The following is a 17746-nucleotide window of genomic DNA, read 5'->3' as shown; positions in this document are numbered from 1 at the left end:
TTTTGTTTTGTTACATTTTACTGGAAATTTCTCAACATGATGCTGTTTTTTTAATGTGTATTTATTTTCAAGAGAGAGAGAGAGAAAGAGAGGGAGAGAGACAGAGCATGAGCGGGGGAGGGGCAGAGAGAGAGGGAGACACAGAATCTGAAATGGGCTCCAGGCTCTGAGCTGTCAGCACAGAGCCCCACGTGGGGCTTGAACTCAGGAACTGTGAGATCATGACCTGAGCTGAAGTCGGACACTTAACCAACTGAGCCACCCAGGGGCCCCAACATGGTGCTATTTTAATAGATACAGTTTGGGAGCATAAATGCAGGTGACTTCAAACAGAAACATCAAAATATTATACAAAAAATTTCCTTCATGATGAAATAGACTGCTCAATATGCTTAGAGTCCTCTTTGCAAATTTTCCTACCTGTGGATGTTCTGGGCAAGTAAGTGAGTTCAATGGCTTATCTTCAATAAAATGTTCTATCTCAAAGGAGAGGAATACTCGATTTACTAGTTTACTGACTGATCCATTCATGACCATATTGGGTCATAGATTCCGTGATCACACTTCCTTTGTCTAGAATCTGAATTAAGAGACTCAGGGGAAATTATAATCCATGGGATGCTGAAAGGTCATTTAGAGCAAGGCTGAGACAGCTACATTGGGCCCATCAGGAGATTGGGGGGGCAGGGAGCAGAAGGTGGGAGTCGAGGGAGAGAGTGGGAAAGCAGAGCCCATGTGAGTGAGAAATGGGTCAAGGCTCAGGCAGAGACGGTGAGTGAAGCCTGCCAGATGAGGGCAAAGCCTGGATTAGGACTGATTCTGCTTCCAGATTCATACACACCGATGACCCTTCAGTTCTGGGAGATTTCCCTGATGCCCTGAATTATTCCCACCTCCCTTGCCACTTTACCTTCCCTAGTTTGAATAGTGGATGCTGAAAAAAAGTGGTTTCCTTTGGACTTGGTGACTTTGTTGGGTTTCCTACTGAGTTGGGGTGGAAACTTTCTTGGAAGCTAATGAGAGTCAAGACATAATACTAATATCAGGGTCTCTTATTCTAGTGAGTTAGAGGATCCTCCCAAAAGGACCATTTAGGGGGAGGTGCTGGTATGGGAGTTGGATTCTTGGCATCATTAGTTCACCCATTTCCTTACTGCTGCCAAGTTGGCTGCTTGGCAAATGGACACAGTGAGGGCAGCACCAGCATTCAGCTAGGGAGGAGTCAGAAACAGGAATATTGTGGGTTTTTGTGTTTGTTTTGTTTTGTTTTTGTTTTTTGGTTTTATTTATTTAAGTAATCCCTACACCTGATACGGAGCTCGAACTCATGACCCTGAGATCAAGAGCTGCACGCTCCTCTGACTGAGCCAGCCAGGCACCCTAGGAATAAGAATAGTGTTTATTGACATGTCATTATTCCCCTAAATAACATGATCCCCTAGAGACACGCTGTCTGTTGACAGAGGCTGCGAGATGCTAAGCAAGGGTCCGTAAGATTGTAGGAGACAAATTCCTGTTTCCCTCTGACTTTTTTCTGTATTGTGTAGGTTATTGGGCACCGTTTTGCCTCTCTGCTGTGACATATCATGGTGGGGTGTCACTGGATTAACATGATCATGCATCTTGGCTACTAATATGGCTTTTTCAGAAGGATTGAACATGGTCAGCAGAAACTGCTTTAAACTAACGCACAGGAATGTCAGCACAGAACTGCAAGGGTTAATGGGGGCCAAAATCCCACACGGCTGATGAAGCATGATATTTAAGAGTTGAAGCAAATTACCTATGAGGTCTCAGTGCTGAGCTCTAGGAAGTAAATCTTTTATACAATTACAAGGTAAGATTAACTGTCCAAATATTACTTATTGCCTTACCGTATTAAGTTCCTTATTTATCCCTCAATAATTATTTACTAAATAACTATTACTATTGTTAAGGAGTAAAGTACTATATGTAATCATAAATATGAAGTCATTATTTGTGCATATCATATAGAACTTACTATATGATCATTTAAATATCTACCTGCAAATTTCATATACACTGTTCATTGCATTATATGACACTTTATATAATTACTACTAATATATAGTAGTATTTTGTGTTAGTGGTACTAGCAATTAGTAATCATTTACTACTAATAATTTACTAACTAGCAATTAGTAATCATTTACTACTAATAATTTTACTAGGTATAAAGCATGCTACATATAATAATAAATAGAAGGCGCCTGGATGGCTCTGTGGGTTAAGCATCCAACTTGAGCTCAGGTCATGACCTCACAGTTCGTGAATCCAAGCCCTGCACTGGGCTCTCTGCTGCCAGGGCAGACCCTCCTAGGATCCTCTGTCTCCCTCTCTCTCTGCCCCTCCCCTGCTCACATGCATGTGTTCTCTCTTTCTCTCAAAAATAAACATTAAACCTTTTTTTAATATTAAAAAAATAAATACATAAATATACATACATAAATACATAAACATAAATTAAGCTCTAAGAATACACTTATAAAAATAAAGTGCTCTAGAATAACAATTACTTCAGAATATTTGGAAAATCTAGGAAATAGAAAAAAAGATCAAAAATCCCATCTTAGACAATTCCCAAAGACTATCACTTGTGGATGTGTTAGTCTATTTCCTTTTGGTCTTTTTTTTTATACAAAAGTTGTATTGTTGCTGTCATTTTCCTTGGTTGTGATCATAAGCATATAGAATTTTGTATCATACTTGTTACGGGTAATATTATATCCCTGGCATTTTCCAAATGTTCATGAAGTCTTCCTAAATGTAATTTTTCATAATAACACAACTTTTCATTGTCCAATAACGTTTATCATTTGTACGTGGAAATTTAAGTCCTTTCCAAATAATTTTAATGCTTATTCTTTGAATATTTTAGAGTAAGTTTTTGTTAGAATGTAGGGGTATCTCCCTGCTATCTGTATTTTACTTGTTTAAATCTGCTTAGTTATTTTAAAGAGTCATTCACCACAAATCTTTTTAATTCATAGGAAATTTAGATATTTATACTTAAGATGTGATGGAACTTACTGAAAAATGCTAAAGAGTTACTCCTCTGAGTATTTCTAGTTTGTTTTAACACAGTTTGGGAATTCCTAGAGGCTCAGGCATCATATTCTCGGGGACTCAGTCACTAACGCTAATGGTGTTTTGGTTTTTGGAGGTGGTTCTCCTAGAACTGTCTGGGTAGTGATTCAGTGTTAATATTTAGACCATTTTCCCTATTGCTTCAACTTTATTAGATTTTTTTTTAAATAACAAAGCTGACATGGTTTAACAAGTCAAATTATACAGAAGCATTTAAGAAATTTAATAACCTGCCCTCTACTCCTGCCCCCCAAGATAAATGTAACAGTTTGCTGTGCAACTTTCTATATTTATATTTTTGTATCTATATGTACACCCACACATACACACACACAGGCAGAGTTTGTTTAAAAATAGCATTATAGGAGCGCCTGGGTGGCTCAGTCGGTTAAGCGTCTGACTTCGGCTCAGGTCATGATCTCATGTCTTGTGGGTTCGAGCCCCGCATTGGACTCTCTGCTGACGGCTCAGAGCCTGGAGCCTGCTTCAGATTTTGTATCTCCCTCTCTCTCTGCCCCTCCCCTGCATGCACTGTCTCTCTCTCTCTCTCTCTCTCAAAAATAAATAAACATTAGAAAAAATATTTTTTTTTAGAAAAAATATTTTTTAAAAAATAGCATTATACTACATACATTTTCCACAGTGCCTTTTTCACTTAGTAATATATCATAAGTATCTCCAAGCAAGAATGTACACCAAACTCACTTTCTAATAGCTGCATAATTCATGATATGGTGTTATCAATTTATTCACCTGTTCCTTATGATGTATGTTCAGGGTGTTTATAGGTGGATTTTTTTACATTATAACTAGTGGCGTAATAAAGATTCTTAAACATATATTCTTATACATTGCTTTTTATTTCTATAGGCTATAGTCTTCTAAGTGGAATCTTTAAAGTGTATGGATATTTTAATTTTCAGTAGATATTTCCAGATTAATTTCATAATAGATTGTAGCAATTGGCATTCTCATCAGCTGTGTATGAAATGACCAGTTTCAGCTTCACCCTCAACAACATCAGATTCTGTTGCTCCTAATAATTCAAAGTTGAAAAATTGTCTTGCTTAAGTGCATTTCCATACTACTAATAGGGTTATGCATACTTTCAAGTGTTCGTTACTGATTGCATTTTGTGTGTGAATACCCTGTTCCTGTCTTTGCCAATTCTTTTGTCGGGTTATTTGTCTTATGAATTAATAGGAAGAATTTATGTGTTTGGGGAAATGACACTTGCCCTGTCACATACAGTGCAGTTATTTTGCTCCCGTCTATTTGCTTTGCAACTTAATTTATAATATCTTTTCTCACCTAATAAAAAAATAAATATGGAGCTTTATTGTCTGCGGGTATATTTCAGGTGGAAAGTAAATTATACCAACACTGTTTACTCAAATAGTCATATGTTACCCCGAACTGAAATGTAGCTTGATTGCATATCAAGCTACTACCTGTCTTTGGATTTGTTCCTGTCACCTCTATTTTATTTAGTTGTTCTATTAACACCTCTATCATGATGTATCATGGTAGTGTTCTATATTGGAGTAAGTAAATATTTAAAATAATTATGTTAGCTTGTTTACTATGAATATAGTGTTTTTAAATTCTTTCAGTATTGCCCCGTAGACATTAAAATATAAAATGCTTTCGGCTAATGGACAGGAATACCATTTTACTGCAGTAGCTTTGTAATAAATGCTAATATCTAACAAGGCAAGACTGTACCTATGACCTGCTCATATGCGTGTTCACCTGTCTTCCTTTAAAATTATTGGCTATTCTCAGGTATTTATCTCTCCATATAAACTTTATACTCATTTTGCCTTGTTTTAAAACATTGCTATTATGATTGCATTTGCATTAAATTGTTGTAACCATTTGGAAATGATTGACCTTTTTAATATTGAGACTCCCCATACAGGATCAGGAAACATTTCCCTATTAGTTCACGTTTTGTTTTATACCCCTAAATAAAAGTTACAGTTTTCCAGATATAGGTCCTGTGCTCTTCTTGTGTTATGGGCTTTTGTTCGCTTTGGTTTGGTTTGTTTAGTATCAATGGAATTTTTTTTCCATTTGTACTCATTATTCAGGGTTTTTTATATATTTATCTTGTACCTAATCACATTACCAATTTCTCTTATTATTTTCAAAAAAAATTATCAGCCTCTTGGCTTTTCTGAATATATAAAATATTTAGAAGAAAATAAGATAATTATTGCCTCTTTGTCAATATATAAGGTTACTTTGTTAATGCTTCAGCTAAAACTGGAAATTATCATTGTGAACGCATTTCTTAATTTTAGGAAACAACTGTAATTTATTATTGTTTAATGTGCTTGACATGGGATTTTTCTAAGTGGTCTGTACCATATTAAGTTATTTCCTTCTATACTAACGACTGGAGATTGTGGTCCCTAGGTGGCTCAGTCGGTTAAGCATTGGACTCTTGATTTTGGCTCAGGTGATGATCTCCCAGTTGGTGAGTTTGAGCCTGGAGTCAGGCTCTGCGCTGACAGGATGGAGCCTGCTTCCAATTTTCTGTCTCCCTCTCTCTCTGCCCCTCCCCCACACGTGGGCGCTGTCTCTCTCTCTCTCTCTCTCTCTCTCTCAAAGATAAACATTTTTTTTTAAAAAAAGGATTGGATATTGGTATAATAATGTGCTCTTTTATTCTGTTGTCTACTGAACCAGTTTAATAGGTATCTTGAAGTTGAATGACGTTTACAGAAGTTCTGCTTGGTTACAATGGTAGTGTTTAGTGGTCCAAAACCTGGACGCTGGAACCAGACCGCCTCGGCTCAGATCCCAACTCCAAGACTTCCTGTGTGGTGCCAGGAGAGTTACTTTGCTGCCTCCAGTTCTCCCCTGTAGAATGGGGGTAACAAAAGTAGTTACATCATGGGATTATTTTGAGTATGAAATGAGTTAACGTGTGTAAAGGGCTTAGGACAGGGTCTGGCATAGAGAAACCTCTGCATTAACTCCTATTATCAATGCATACGTGGATGTAGTTTACTGATAAGTCATTTAAATAATTTGTGGGCGAATTTTCTGTATAGTTTTCTTTCTGTTCCATCTTTATTGGCACGTGATAGTGTGCTGGTTTCATAAGATTAGTGGGGGGTGGGGTGCCTGGGTGGCTCAGTCGATTAAGCGGCCGACTTTGGCTCAGGTCATGATCTCACCGTTCGTGAGTTTGAGCCCCGAGTCGGGCTCTGGGCTGATGGCTCAGAGCCTGGAGCCTGTTTCCGATTCTGTGTCTCCCTCTCTCTGACCCTCCCCTGTTCATGCTCTGTCTCTCCCTGTCTCAAAAATAAATTAAAAAAAAAAAAAGTTAAAAAAAAAAAAAAAAGATTAGTGGGGGGAATTTCCATATTTTTGTATGGTTTGCTCTAGTTTTTAAACTATACATAGGAATTATTTGTTCTTTAAAGATTAGCCATTATTCAGCTTTCGTGGTGCTTTTTTTGAAACTTTTTTTTTTAGAGAGAGAGAGAGAGGCTGTGTCCCTCCCACAAGCAGGGGAGAGGGAGAGAGAGAAACCCAAGCAGGCTCCACATTCAGGGCAGAGCCCAGATGTGGGGCTTGATCCCATGACCCTGGGATCATGACCTGAGCCCAAATCAAGAGTCTGGCACTCAACCAACTGAGCCACCCAGGCGCCCTGAGCTATTTTAAGAGTCCTCTATCTTAGGTTATCGTTATGATTTTTCTTAAGATCATTGGCTTGTTCAAGTTTTCTCCTCTTCATATGGTACTATCTTCATACAGCTGAAAATTTATTGCCACAGAACTTACATATCTTATTTTTAGAATATTTAAAATAATTTTACGATTTGATTGTATTTTTCATTCCTAATGCTTTGGGTTTTTTTTTTTTTTTAACTTTATTTATTTATTTTGAGAGAGAGAAAGAGCACGTGCATTGGAGAGCAAGTCGGGGAGGGGCCGAGAGGAAGAGAGAGCTCATCTGAAGCTGGCTGGACAGCATCAGTGCACAGCCCCATGCAGGGCTCGAACCCACAAGCAATGAGATCATGACTTGAGCCAAAATCAAAAGCCAGGCACTCAACTGACTGAGCCACCCAGGCGTCCCTCATTCCTAATGCTAAACATACTATTTCTTTTTTTTTTTTAATTTTAAAAAAATATTTACTTATTTTTGAGAGAGAGAGGCAGAGCATGAGTGGGGGAGGGACAGAGAGAGAGGGAGACACAGAATCTGAAGCAGGCTCCAGGCTCCGAGCTGTTACCACAGAGCCCGATGCGGGCCTCAAACCCACAAACCGTGAGATCCTGACCTGAGCTGAAGTCAGATGCTTAACCAACTGAGCCACCCAGGCACCCTTAAACATATTATTTCTAAGTCACCTGTGCGAGGGATTACATTTGTGTTTTTTTCTTTTTTTAATGATCAACTGTTGATTTTCCATATTTTTTCTTTATTTTATTAATTTCAGGAATTTTAAGTTAATTCCCATCTCCTGCTTTCTTTTGATTAATCTTTATTATTTTGGATGTTTCTTATTTTGTACACTTAAATTATTTTCAGTTCTTTAAACAATTGTAGGAACTTGAAACTTTTAAAAATCATAATTTTCATTGCGATGAACATTTTTAGTATAGCCTTTTAAATATTTATGATTGTTCCCTTTGTATTAATTCCCAGATGTCAGATGAGTCAATAGAGAAAATATTTGTTGAGGATCTTTGTAACATTTTTGAAACTTTACATAGTTTCTAAAACCCCATCTTATGAAGGCCATATATAAGAGAGAGCTTAAAGAGTAGAGTACTTTAAAAAATAAATTGGACAGATTTTGGTTCTTTTTTCTATTTATGTTCTATATCTAGTAGACAAAAATTTTCATAGTACGTTTTTCACTTGAGGAATGGCTCAGTTTCACTTAGGCTAGTGGCATGGAATGTATTAATTTGTTCCGAAATCTACATTGAAACTTACAGATTCAAAAGAGATTAAGTGTATCCTTGAGGGAAAATATTCCTTTGTAATTAAACACGTGGTAAAGATGAGTAGATTGTAGTTACCATAGTAGTATGATATCTATAAATGAGATTGAATGAGAAAATTGTAGCTTCTATTTGAAACAAACAAAATTACATTTGCTGTCGGTTTTGGATTTTCGTATTTCATCATAGCTTTTGAGCTACCTTGTTAATTAATAAGTATTTAACAAAGTTCAGAAGATCTGCACCTCTCCATTGCACTCATCTCTGTTAATTTATCTTTGGTTCATACAGCAAAGGAAAACAGATGTGACGCTATATGATAATATAATACCAATGATATAATTAATGATTCTACTATGTGTTTGTACCTATTTCTAGTCATGAGTCAACCCTGTAATCACAGAAATATTTTCAAGTAGCAGACTTGTTTTCCAGTCCTAAAAGAAGAAAATATGCCTAGGAAATTAGTTTCAAAATACAGCACACAATCTGAAATATGATTAGCCCTCCATATAAACATATGATGGTTTCTGTCTCACTGTTTGCTGTGTGTATGTATAGGGTCAGAGCCTCTCACTCCTTGAACTCAGAGTAAGATGACAGCTGATTTTCACTTGAAGTAGACTGTGCAAGAATGAGCTTAGGCACAGGTGATGGAGGAGACTCCCATAATGAGGTTTGAGGCTACTTTAAAGAGCTGGGCAGTTTATGAATCCTGTTGACTGACAATGTTTTACACCATTGGCGACAAAGGAAATTTATTTATTTATTTATTTGTAATTTTTTATGTTTATTTTTTGAGAGAGAGAGAGAAAGAGAGTGAGCCAGCAGGGGAAGGGCAGAGAGAGAGGGAGACACAGAATCTGAAGGAGGCTCCAGGCTCCGAGCTGTCAGCACAGAGCCCGACGTGGGGCTAGAACTCACGGACCTCGAGATCATGATCTGAGCCGAAGTCGGACACTTAACCAGCTGAGCCACCCAGGTGTCCCAAGGAAATTTATATTTTACACTCATGCAGAATGTAAAGACAATCTTTATGCTTGTGACTCACTCCCATTTTGGGGGCAGAAGTTAATGGCCGTTTTTTGAAAAATGTGCAAAACTGTTACAAAGATAGGCAACCATGTGGAGGTTTCCATACAGACAAATAAAAGATACACTTTCATCTGCTGGAAGTGAATTTAACAGCCAAGCTGCTGTGGTTGAACTTGAATAGGAGGATGAAGTTCTGGAGTGCTATGTCATAAAACGCAAAGGCCGTCTTTGACATCCAGTGGTTTCTGTCTTTTGATTCGGCCGGCCAGTGATGAAACAGTCTTGTTCACAAACATAGTTCACTAGCACAGTAATAGAATCAGAGCTCCCATCGCACGCTTTTTGAGACAAGGGCAGGCTTGAGTCAGATTTTTCCAGGACTCTTTTGGGTTAATCCATGCAGCCTCCGTTCCTTTGTGAGGTCATTTTTGGCATTGCCTCTGTGCTTGATGTGAGCAAGTTAAGGATCATGAACACACATTTAATTTCAAGGTCCCTGGAGCAGAAATAACCATCAAAAGAATTCTGTAGGGTTCCAGGTGCCTCCAGTCTTTTGCCTGCAGAAAAACTGGAAGAAAAAAAATCACTCTCCTTCAGCCTAAAGAAACATATTTTTTCTAGCATTGAAAAGTCAGTGTGATTCCCTCTTCCTGTCTCCTTTTCCAGAGGAGCAGTTTGGATGGAAGAAAGGCATAGCAGCTTTCTTGACAGAGTATAGGCTTTGAATGGAAAGAATGACCTCATTGATTTGATCAAAAGTATCCACCAGTAAGCCTTGAACAAACTCATCCATGTCCAATTGTCCCCCGTAAATATTCCTTTACTTGCAACATATTTGTTTTCCTGAAGGGCATTCAGATGCTCAAGATCTGTCTTCTAGAAAGCCAGCAAATTTCTGTACATAGGAGAAGTATATTATTTCCTGCTGCCTTTCTCGCTTCAAACAAACTCCTCAAAAAGTGGTGACTTGAGGTTCTGAAGTGGATGTCTTCCATGAAAATGGGCCACCAGGCTTAATGCAGGAAAGCTGGCAGCTTCCTGTGTCGCCTATGCTTGCCTAGGTAGGAAGCCGTGAAGCACATACACGTCATTGCAACTTTGGCGATGGGTATAGATGTTCTGTTAAGCGCCACGGAGCTCCGTCGCTACAGAGAATATTCAGATTGTTTTTTCTAGTGGAAGTTTTACTTTGCAGATTCTGTTCTAAGGTTATCAGTGGTCTCTGCATGTCCGCAAGGGGATTATAAAAGGTATTCTTTGATGGTAGTATTGAACACCAGGAGGAAAACCAAAGAGTGATCCCGTGATAGGTCAGACCAAAGCAAAGGCATAGCTGACAATGTCTCCATTTTTTCTTTCTTAGGTAGCATCTCTCTACAAAGAACTTTCTTCCATCACCTGCAAATGAGCCGCCATGCCTCCTGTAAGGTTAGAGTTCCTGTCCCTTTGTCTTCTCTCAGAAAAACCTTGTAATAGTCACCTCCAATAGTGGCAAATGGATTTCTTTTTTTTTTTTTCTGCTCTTCTTTTTGTTTGAGCATCACATGGACCAGGGGTTTTTATTTATTTACTGTTACAGTCACTTTATAGTCATTATTCCTTCTGACGCTGCAGTTGTCCTAAATTTAGCCATGTGAGCTCCTTCATTCTGGCTTCTGAACCCTTTTGAAACATCCCCATTAGACTTTGAGCACTATCTTGCCTTAGGGCAGACAGATGTTCGCCTTACCAAGCACTTTCCATGCTCCGGACCTGAAATGGCTCATTTCTCTAAGAAGTCTTGCTTCCCTTTAGGAGAAAATATTATTTACAAATCAAGGTCTGGGCTCTATAGATGTCCACCTAATGGGGTTATCAATGGGGAAAAATATTTTAGATGTCATAGCCTGGCAACCACAGTGATCATACTTTATCCTTTTATGCACAGCAGCATCCCATGCTGGCAAATACTTTAAAATTGTTTTGAGTGAGGGGCGCCTGGGTGGCTCAGTCGGTTGAGTGTCTGACTTTGGCTCAGGTCATGATCTCACTGTGAATTTGAGCCCCACATCAGGCTCGCTGCTGTCAGCATGGAGTCCGCTTTCGACCTTCTGTCCCCCTCTCTCTCTGCCCCTCCCCCGCTCACTCATATATATATATATATATATATATATATATATATACACACACACACACACACACACACACACACACACATTCTCCCCCCTCTCAAAAAATAAAAATTAAAAAAAAATGTTTTTAGTGAAATGACACTTTAATAAAATAGTCATAATTTAAAAATTTTTAAATTGTTTTGAGTGAAATGATACTTTAATAAAATACTTAGTCACATATTTTTTTTTCAAACTGAATTTTAAAACCAAAGAAAAAGATCACTTTGGAGACGATTTAAAGAATCCTGCAAAGGCTCAAAAAAAAAAAAAGTTAGAGAGGGAGGGAGCCAAAACATAAGAGACTCTTAAAAACTGAGAACAAACTGAGGGTTGATGGGGGGTGGGAGGGAGGGGAGGGTGGGTGAGGGGCATTGAGGCGGGCACCTGTGGGGATGAGCCCTGGGTGTTGTATGGAAACCAATTTGACAATAAATTTCCTATTTAAAAAAAAATAATAAAATAAAATAATCCTGCAAAGGCTCTTCAGAGACCCTCAACATGTCCTAGACTTGTGTCTAGGAATTCTCTGTAGATTAGGGCAATTGTTCTGATCTGGTTATACATGATATCACCTGGGAAGCTGTAAAAAAAATCCCAATACTGAGGTCCTACCTCAGAACATATTAAGACAGAATGTTTAGGGGTATGTATCAGCGTCGTTGTCTTTGTTCGCTATTTTGTTCTGTTTAAATCTTCCCGGGTGGTTCTGCGTGCTGCCAGAGTTGGGTATCACTGCCTCAGGATCTTGACGCCATTAAAAAAGGCAGCACCGGGGGCACCTGGGTGGCTCAGTCAGTTGGGCGTCTGACTTTGGCTCAGGTCATGATCTCGCAGTCTGTGAGTTCAAGCCCCACGTCGGGCTCTGTGTTGACAGCTCAGAGCCTGGAGCCTGCTTCAGATTCTGTCTCCCTCTCTCTGCCCCTTCCCTGCTCTCACTTTCTCTCTGTCTCTGTCTCTCTCTCTCTCTCTCAAAAAAACAAAAAAACAAAAAAACAAAAAAACAACATTATATATATATATATATATATATATATATATATGTATGTAAAAAGGCAGCAGCCATGGAGAATAGTAACACCTAAATGTGTGATCGGTTCCTTTTACGTCCCATTGATCCCAAGGAGAAGCGAAATAACCAGGATAATGGTTGGAAACTGTTGGAAAGTGCAGAAAAAAAGAAAAAAGACAACCTTCATCTACAAAATGAACTGCTTTTCTGCTTCAATCAAATCTGATGATCCGGACTCTAAGTTGTTTACTAGCGAAGCAATAAAACTTTATCAGGAAATATTTGTTGGAGCTGCTGGCCGACTGACAGAGTTAATGTGCTGCTTGGAAACGGCCAGCACTGATGTCGTTTATCCGTGTCACCCTGTCCCAAGGTTTGCCAACCGCCATTGCTGCTGTTCTGGAGGAACTTGGAGCTGGAACTCAAGGCAAGTGCTGTGCTGTCCTTTTCTTCTGTTGCACCAAATAATTTTCCAAATCTATCACGTCACTAAGTGTCTCTCTAGATGTAATGGCCTGAAATCTGAAACAATGGCACTGCTGGTGTGGGGAGAAATGGCTTTCTCATTTAATTTGTCAGACTTCCAACCACTCATCTATTCCACAAGCAATGTAGCAGCCAAACCTCTGTGTTTCAGAATTCAATTATAATTGATTGAAAACATTCTGTTAAGAGCCAGTTGACTGAAGACAATGTCCTAGAAGGTTTTGTCCTTCCAACTTTTTAATACATAAATTTACAAACATGCGGGAAAGTGGGAAAAAGTAGCCCAATGAAGATCTGTACGTCCCCCGCTTAGATTTAACAATTAACAGCATTTCGTTGAGTGTGTTAGTGTCACCAGAGCTGGTGTAACAAAGTGCTACAGCCTGGGCGACTCAGACCACAGGGATTTTGTTTTTCACAATTCCGGAGGCTAGAAGTTCAAGACCAAGGTGTGGACAGGGTTGGTTTCTCCGGAGGCCTCCTTCCTTGGCTTGTAGATGGCCATCTTCACATCGCCCTCCCTCTGGATGTGTCTGTGTCCTGATCTCTTCTGGTAAGGACATGAGTCAGATTGCATTAAGACCTATCCTACCCTCATTTTAATTTAATCACCTCTTTAAGGGCCCCATTTTTATTATTTTTTTAATGTTTACTTATTTGAGAGAGAGAGAGAGAAAGCGAGCAGAGGAGGGGCAGAGAGGGAGAGAGAGAGAATCCCAAGCAGGTTCCATGCTGTCAGTGCAGAGCCTGACGCGGGGCTTGAACTCACGAACTGAGCCGAGATCAAGAGTGGAATGCTTAACGGACTGAGCCACCCAGGTGCCGCAAGGGCCTGTTTTATTTAAAAATAAAAGTCACTCCTGAGGTGCTAGGAATGAGGATTTCAAGCAGACATTATTGTGACATCTCACTCCTAAATATATCCTTTGCATCTCTTGAGAATAAAATTGTTATCTTACGTAACCTTAATGCCATCGTCCCATTGGAGAAAATTCAAAATATTCTGTGTATTTAATCCATGTTTGATTTTCCCCAGTTATCCAAAGAATTTTTTGTGGCTGTTTTATTTTCCTGGATAATGATACAGTAAGGCGCATACTTGAATTTGACTGTCGTGTCCTTTTTGTCTTTTAAAATCTAGACTTCTCCCCCTGCCTTGTACCCAGCACATCTCCCCGCCCCCACCCCCCCAACCCCATAGCACTGACTTTTTGAAAACACTGGCAGGTTATCTATGGAATGTTTCACATTTTACATTTGACTGATTACTTCCTTACGATATAATTTAACTTGTGCCTCTCCAGGCTGTGTTTATATAAATGAGAAGTTAGATGTGGTTAGACTGTAGAACTGACCGCCATTTTTCTCTTAAGCGGTAGACTCTATTTCTCAGCCCCTCGACTCCAGGCCCAGCCCTGTGACTTGCTTTGTCCAATGGGGCATTAGCAAGTATGACACCAGCAGAGGCTGGACATGTGCTTGTGCAGCAGGGCTAACCTGTCTTTGCTGCCCTTGGGGGCCCTGTGACTGGGCCAGGCTGCTGGCTGAGGAGCAACGTGTGATGACGTCTTCAGCCTCCTGGCCCAGCAGGCTGCCATCAAACAGGAGGCCACCCTCAACCATGCAGCTGGCTCAGCCCAGAAGAATCATCTCTCGGGTTCAAAGAATAATATGAGGGGTGCCTGGATGGCTCAGTCGGTTAAGTGTCCAACTCCCGGTTTCGGCACAGATCGTGATCTCACCGTTTTGTGAGTTCGAGCCCCGCATCGGGCTCTGTGCTGACAGTTGAGAGCCTGCTTGGGATTCTCTCTCTCTCTCTCTCTCTCTCTCTCTCTCTGCCCCTGTCCCACTCGCGCTGTCTCTGTCTCTCTCAAAATAAATAAACTTAAAAAAAAAGAAGTGTATGAAATAATAAACGGATATTGTTCTATCCAGAGTGATGTGTTCTGCAGCATGAGCACTTAATGCAGATACAGAGGCTTGATTAAATTCAGGTGAGATGTTTGGGCAGGAAAACTTTATAGACGATGCCATGTACTTCCATCATATCGTGTCAGAAAGCCCATAACGTCAATAGGAGGCTAACTTTCGGACCCGATTACATGTGGATTAAGAAGACAGATTCTTGCTCATGCCATCCCTCAGGTTTTAACATCTCCTTTAGATTTTAGGGTGTTTGTTTTTTTGAAGAGTGAGAAAGAGAGGGTGTGCACAAGTGCTTGAGCAGAGGAGGGGCAGAGAGACAGAGAGAAAGAGAATATTCCAAGCAGGTCCCACGCTGTCAGCACAGAGCCTGATGCAGGGCTCGATCTCATGAACCCTGAGATCATGACCTGAGACGAAATCAAAGAGTCAGACATTTAACCAACTGAACCATCCAGGCACCCCTCCCTTGGATTTTAGCATCAGGGCACCCTTCAGTCACCAGGTTTGATAGGACACTAATGGTGACAAGTGACGATGTCCTTCCCGCATGTTCAGATTGGCCAACACCCAACAGTAGCTCCCACATTTGTTGTGGGGAGGAAATCGTCTTACCAAATTATAGCCATATAGGGCCATTGGTCTAAAGTTTAACACTGATGGATATATTTCTACTTTGCTGTACCTAAACTTTTTTTTTTAATGTTTATTTATTTCTGAGACAGAGAGACAGAGCATGGGTGGGGGAGGGGCAGAGAGAGAGGGAGACACAGAATCGGAAGCAGGCCCCAGGCTCTGAGCCATCAGCACAGAGCCCAACGCGGGGCTCGAACTCACAAACCGTGAGATCATGACCTGAGCCGAAGTCGGACGCTCAACCGACTGAGCCACCCAGGCGCCCCCTACTTTGCTCTACCTAACTTCAGAGATGTGGAGGTACCCTTCTGTACAGACAGAATCGAGCTGGTATATAACCTAAGTTGACCAAATTGGTAACTACTCCATTCGTCCCCAATTTAAACAAGTAGGTGGTTACTTACTACACAGTAAAAGGAGCATTTCCACCCAACACCACCCACAAAGCAAAGGAGTTACTCAATTATGGCCTTGTTTTAATCAGAAGCTGAAACTGAATGTGAAAAGTTAAAGAAAAGGAAGAGAAGGAGTAGAAAAAAGAAAACATTTTTATTGATCGTCTACAGTGTTCTGGGCCTCTTCTTGGAAACTTTCCAGCTCCTCTGGTGGGGAGACAACAGTACTTAAAATGATGCAATGTTTGGGGTTCTTCTCAAACTCCCTCCATTTGTTTGTCATTGACTAGAACCCACCCAGGAGTAAAATAAAATTTATTGGACACATAGCTGACCCTAACCCTATTTCTTTAAACTAGTACATGTAGTAATAATGTTAAAAGACCAGAGGGAATCTGGTGTCCTTTTAAACTATTTTCTATGTAATATTTTAAAATTATACTGAATTTTATATTATAATATATAGACGCCCAAAAAGTGCACAAAAGTAGAGAGTATCATAAACCCACAAAATCATCACATTCTCCATAAGCCATCATCAATTCCCACACTAATTGCCTTTATCTTTCCTCTGTCTCTCCTTCTCTCTCAAGTTTTTAATGCACATTTCAGACACCATGTTATTTTAGCCCTCAATACTATGGCGCAAATCTCAAAAAAAGGAAGGGAATATTTTCCTCCTTAACCACATACATTACACAGCCACACATAATAAAACTCTAACAGTAATGTCTAATGCTATCTAATACCCTGGCCATGATAAAATCTTCCCCACTTGCTAAAAACATCTTTTAAAAATTGTACGTGTCAAGAAAATGGTACATACCCAGATCTAAACAAGGTCCAATCGCTGTATTTGGCTGTTTATAACCTTAGATCTGTCTTGACCCTTAATCTGGAGTGGTCTATCCCCACTTCTATTTGTTTGTTCTGGGCCATTGACTTCTTGGAGAAACCTGGTCAAATGTCCTGCAGAATGGTTCGTACTGTGGATTTCACTGAAAAGAAAAAGTTTATTTTTTATTTATTTTTGAGAGAGAGAGAGAGAGAGAGAGAAACAGAGCACGAGCAAGGGAGGGGCAGAGAGAGAGGAAGACACAAAATCCGAAGCAGGCTCCAGATTCAGAGCTGTCAGCACAGAGCCTGACATGGGGCTCAAACTCACGAGCCGTGAAATCATGACCTGAGCAGAAGTCAGACTCTTAACCGACTGAGCCACCCAGGCGCGTCTGAATATATATTTTAAATGGCATAGTAGCAACTATTTCTTCAGAGCAAAACAAAAACAAGACTCCTTTGCATGAAATTTCAGAACTTCAGGGTGCTTGGGTGGTTCAATTGTTTAGGCATCCAACTTCGGTTCAGGTCATAATCTTGCTGCTCATGGGTTCGAGCCCTGTTTTAGACTCTGTGCTGATAGCTACGAGACTAGCGCCTACTTCAGAGTCTGCGTCTCTCTCTCTCTCTATCCCCTCCCCCACTCATGCTCCTTCTCTCTCTCTCAAAAATAAATAAACAGTAAAAAAAAAAAGACATTTCAGAACTTCTATTGCCTATAGGTGTTGGAATATAGGTTTAATGGCCGGAATATAGGTTTAATGGCCATTTTATATAGTTTATGCCCTTATGCTCTTAAATATACAAAGGTTTTGGATCAAGGTTCTTCCAAAACACTGCCCCTGTGCAGGGTAAAATGTCTCATGGCTAATTACACTCCTTGTCCCCATTCTAGGCTTTTCTGTCTCTTTGAGCCATTCATTATAGAAGCACACCCCAATTTTGTCCTTAATCTTTTGTTTGACCAACTGATTTGGACTTAGACTTCCAGGTTTTTAATTTGGCAACCTTGGAGTCTGCTTCCGTTGCCTGCCTCCGCGCATGCTCACACATCAGCAGCCCAACAAAGTGGCCCTTCTTTGCTTCATGAGCTGTTGTGCTCTAGTTATATTTGGGTAAGTTCGACAGGTTGATCGCTTTGATAGCCCCAACTGTAGCCTTCTTGTATCCATGACCTTTGGCAGTACTCT

The 17746-nt window shown here is 40.0% G+C and overlaps 1 long non-coding RNA gene across 1 annotated transcript in view; it reads left to right on the top strand.

The window, feature by feature from the left end:
• The window catches only part of LOC132672117 (uncharacterized), a 39703-nt gene extending 29019 nt beyond the window's left edge, over positions 1–10684 (top strand). The window contains exon 3 of the long non-coding RNA XR_014138042.1: positions 10481–10684. This is a non-coding gene — a long non-coding RNA (uncharacterized LOC132672117). The remainder of the gene's footprint in view (positions 1–10480) is intronic.
• The last annotated feature ends 7062 nt before the right edge of the window (positions 10685–17746 follow it).

Source organism: Panthera onca, chromosome C1, assembly GCF_046562875.1.
Source record: "Panthera onca isolate mPanOnc1 chromosome C1, mPanOnc1 haplotype 2, whole genome shotgun sequence".
Lineage (NCBI taxonomy): Eukaryota > Metazoa > Chordata > Mammalia > Carnivora > Felidae > Panthera > Panthera onca.
Note: the sequence above shows the minus strand (reverse complement) of the source record. Positions and strands in the feature narration are given on the sequence as shown.